Raw genomic sequence first — 4883 nt, 5'->3', positions numbered from 1 at the left:
TGACTTTGTGATTTTAGACAAACGACAACATCCACGGCCCTCAACTTCCCCATCTTTAAAACTGAGATGATAATTTATCAAACCAATCTCATAGTCATCACCATTATTGAAACTCACAAATGATTTATGTAAAATTAGTATTTTGTACAGATATTACAATTTCTACCCTAAATTCTCTGTGAGATAAAATTAAACTATTACTCAGAGCCAAAATTGAGGAATTCTACTTCCTAAGTAAGTGACATTATTTATCTCTGGAATAAATGGCTATTTAAGTAAAACTATGAATGGTTGCTTGGGGTTTGAAGAGGAAAAATGAAGATGATCAATCTGAAAGGCAAACAATGAAATAAAGAGAAGTAAAATTGTATGCATACTACAATGAGGAGAATTTGGAACTTCTTCCAACAACTTAAGAGACAGACACGAGGGAATCAGAGGGTAAGCAGAGGAAAGGAGGATCCCAGCAAGATGGCCAGAAACTGGGGCTCTGCGTGGCGAGACATTCAGGGAAAATGGCCAAGTGACTTTATTAGGTGGGTGCTTCTTGTTCAATGTTAACTCATTTGTTGCATAATGCTCTATGTAATGCACCACCCACCTAAGCCTTAAGTTTTATTTAAAACCACTGCAGACTCTAGTATGTGTGTGACCATTTGGGTGAGGAAAGAATGTGGGTGATGGCCAGTGGTGGATGGTGCTAAGGAGAAAATACCCTCAACAAGCAAGAAACGTGTCTGGAGGAGGTGAAGAGAAAGTACCACTTCCAGAGCCCCCAAAACCTTTGGAAGAGAAACTGGGTTTCCACTTTTTGTAGGATGAGAGTTGAATCATTTTATTTAAATCAAAAAGACAAAATAACTTGGACTATCCTGACAATTAACACCTGGTTTTCCTCAGTATTACCACAAAACAGCACTTCTAAGGAAATGTAGGAAAAAATAATATACCAACAGCCAAATACTTTACCATCATTTCTAATCTATAGCCCCCAATTCATGTTTACTATAAAAATTGATTTTTATAAATGTCCAAATTTACATAATTAGTGTGTAAAATAATTTCCCAAATAATACATTTCACTAAAATTTGGAAGTTGTTGATTTTTAAGGCATTGGAATGCTATTACAATTTTTTTTTAATTTTTTTCCTTGGAAAATGCTGAAGCCTAGAAAAATAATGCACACTAATTCATTTTCATTCTTTGTCTTTTTTTTCCACTTCATTTTGCAGAGTTACCACTTGCTGAGAGGCAATAATGAAGTTGTGCTTCTGGGACACAGGACTCATTCAATGCCTTTGAGAGAATGGGCAGCTAAGAAAGAGTTCTGATAGCCATGGCTAACGAGACTTTGGTTTATTTCTTCCCGACTGTTGCTATGGTAACCAAGGAAGATGAAGTCAGTTATAAAATGACCAATGCTTCCTTGCAAAGCATTTCTTAAACTTTCTATTTGTAATAACACATACCAAATGTTACCTTAAGAAATCTTTTTAAACGTCCCTTATTTTGGTGTTGAGATTTTATGGTTCCTTCTCCTTCGTATTTCCATTAGTATGTTATTTATAAGAGGGAAAATTGTTCTTATGATCCCAGGAACTTAATGTTTTAATGGTGAACTAATACCTTTTGTATTATCCTGAATGGAGCTGGAGCCCATTCTCCTAAGTACCACGAGAATGGGAAAACAAACACCACATGTACTCACCATTAAATTGGTACCAATCAATCAAAACTTATGCTCACATATGGAAGTAACCTTCATGGGGTGTTGTTTAGGTGGGAGCAGGGAGGAAGGGATGGGTAAACTCACACCTAACGGGTGCAATGCGTCTGGGGGATGGGCATGCTTGTAGCTTTGACTCAGGCAGTGCAAAGGCAATTTACACAACCAAAGCATTTGTACCCCCATAATACTCTGAAATTTTAAAAATACATAAAAAATAAAAATATGACATCCATCAATAGTATAAAATAAAATCCCAAATAAAGTTTTAATAATGAAGATTTTTTTTTTTAAATTTTCACAAAAGAGAAAAGGAAAGCAGTGTAATTTGGAAGAAGAGAAAGAGAAAAGGGGTACGAGGAGAAGATCAATATGATATATTCCAAAGTGTGCAGTTCTGTTTAGAACTCAATATAGGGCAAACTTTGTACATTGTATATAATCACAGCATCAATACTCTTCACTTCTGAACCAAAAGCAAGATTGGGTCAATTATAGACAGTAAAAATGCATAATTTCCCACACATATCTAAGTGTTTTTATAGAATTTTGACCCTGCTATGTCCAGTGCAAACCCTACACTGATTCATTGACCTCTGAAAATTCCACCTTAGTTTTTTCCTTATATCACTGGATGATAATAATAATTGTTGACACTTTAATAGAACACAATATGTGTCAATTTTCATTATAAGTGATTTATAGATATTATCTCATTTAATCCTTGCAACAACCAGGAAGGAAATCTATTAGAAAATCAAATACCTACATATCAGACTAGAAATTAGAACTTGGACTTGAAGATAAATTTGAGGTGAGCAAGACCAACCTTGCAAGCAATTTTGTACCATGTTTTACAGATGAGGAAACTAAGGCAATGAGGTTGATTTATCAAAGTGTTTAATTAAGGTAATGCTGACTACTATAAAAAACTAATTCCAAAAGGTATGAAGGCTCAAACAATAGAAGTTTATTTGTTGCTCACATAAAGTCCACAGCAGGTGTTTTGATTGGTTGGCAGCTCTCTTCAAGGAACTGACATAGAGACACAGACTTCTATAAATGTACTTGTTTTTAATTAATTATCTAAAAATGACAATGTGATTTATTGTAGCACTATTCACAATAGTCAAAATATGGAAGCAACCTAAGTGCCCATCAACAGATGAATTGATAAAGAAAATGTATATATTCACAGAGGAACATTATCAGCTATAAAAAAGGAATGAAATTCTGGCATTTGCAGGAACGTGGATGGAACTAGGGGATAATGTGTTAAGGGAAATAAGTCAGGCACAAAAAGACAAATATGTGGGAACTATGTACAAAGGTTCCAATTTCTCCACATCCTCATCAACACCTATCATCTTTTGTGGGGTTTTTTAGCATAGCCATTCTAAGAGGTGGGCAGCGATATTTCATTATGGTTGTAATTTGCATTTTTTGATGATTAGTGATGTTGAGCATCTTTTTATATACTTATTCACCATTTGTATGGAGTCTATTCAAGACCCATGCCCATTTGTAATGGGGTTGTTTTTGCTATCGAGTCAAATGAGTTCCTTATATATTGTGGGTATTAATCACTTACCAGATACATAGCTTGCAAATATGTTCTCCCACTCAATAGTTTGCCTTTTCGCTCTTGTTTCCTTTTTCTTATAAAGTATTCAAGCTTGGATGTGATATATGGATAGATAAATAATAGATGCCAACACTTAAAAAAAAAACTATTAAGGAATATGCATCAATCCAAATGACAGCTGACTCTTTGTGGCTTCTTAACAGAAGAAATATACTAGCGGGAAAACAAATAGGAGCTTGCTGAGTCCCAAATAGTTACCCAGAATCTATGACCACACCTGCCTGCCATCCTTAATGCAGTCCTATCTAACAAACCTGAACCACCTCTGATGACTATCTTGAGTGCTTAGGAATTATTTTTTGAAGCAACTTGTATCAAAGGTACCATGTAAAAAATAAGTCATGTTTGTATTTTCTATATACCATCAACCTGGCAGGGAAGTAAGAGGGTGCTTTTGATATTTGGTTTACACAGTGAGTGGAAGAATCAATGGACTTTTATTAATAAAATAATTACTGTAAAAAAAAAGTACCACATAGAAAACCTATCAGAATTTTGCATGTTAATTTAGTAACCATGTGTAATGTGTTATTCATTTTGGACTCAAAAATCATTGCTGAATAACTCATATAGATAAGGGTAATCAGGATTTTTATTCTCTACCATCCTGCAAGATCTCTAACTTTTCCATAACAGATTTTATCTCACACTTTTTAAACATTTCAAATAACTGATTAGACATCTAATTAAGAAACTACAAAGAAAAGGAAAAAATAATGCTATGCATGAACTAATAAGGAATCCCCAAAAGAGTAGTCATTCCTAGGCAATATCTGTTATATTTGGCTGGTGATAAATATAAGAAAACATCTCAAAAGAAACAAAGATCCAGTCTACCAGACTTCAAGCTGTACTACCAGGCTATAGTAACTAAAACAGCATGGTACTGACACAAGAACAGAGACATTGACCTCTGGAACAGGACTGAGAATCCAGAGATGAAACCATTCGCATATGGTAATCTAATCTTTGACAAAACTGACAAAAATATACACTGGGGAAAAGAATCTCTCTTCAATAAATGGTGCTGGGAAAACTGGATAGCTGCCTGCAGAAAAATGAAACTGGATCCCCACCTCTCACTTCTCACAAAAATCAGTTCAAGATGGACTTAAACCTAAGGCATGAAACTTTAAGAATTCTAAAAGAAGATGTTGGGAAGACCCTTTCAGATATCAGCCTAGGCAAGGAATTCTTGAAGAAGAACCCCAAAGCAATCACTGTAGCAACAAAAGTAAATAAATGGGATTTGATCAAATTAAAAAACTTCTGCACTGCCAAGGAAACTATCATTAGAACGAATAGATAGCCCACAGAATGGCGAGGATGTGGAGAGACAGGAACACTCTTACACTGCTGGTGGGACTGCAAATTAGTGCAACCTCTGTGGAAAAGAATTTGGAGATACCTCAGAAAGCTAAAAATAGAAATTCCATTTGATCCAGCAATAGCACTATTAGGCATCTACCCAAAAGAGCACAAAACATTCTACGATAAAGACATCTGCGCCG

Source organism: Propithecus coquereli, unplaced genomic scaffold (assembly GCF_000956105.1).
Source record: "Propithecus coquereli isolate 6110/MARCELLA unplaced genomic scaffold, Pcoq_1.0 Scaffold37, whole genome shotgun sequence".
Lineage (NCBI taxonomy): Eukaryota > Metazoa > Chordata > Mammalia > Primates > Indriidae > Propithecus > Propithecus coquereli.
The sequence above is the reverse complement of the archived record's forward strand: the minus strand, read 5'-3'. Positions refer to the sequence as shown.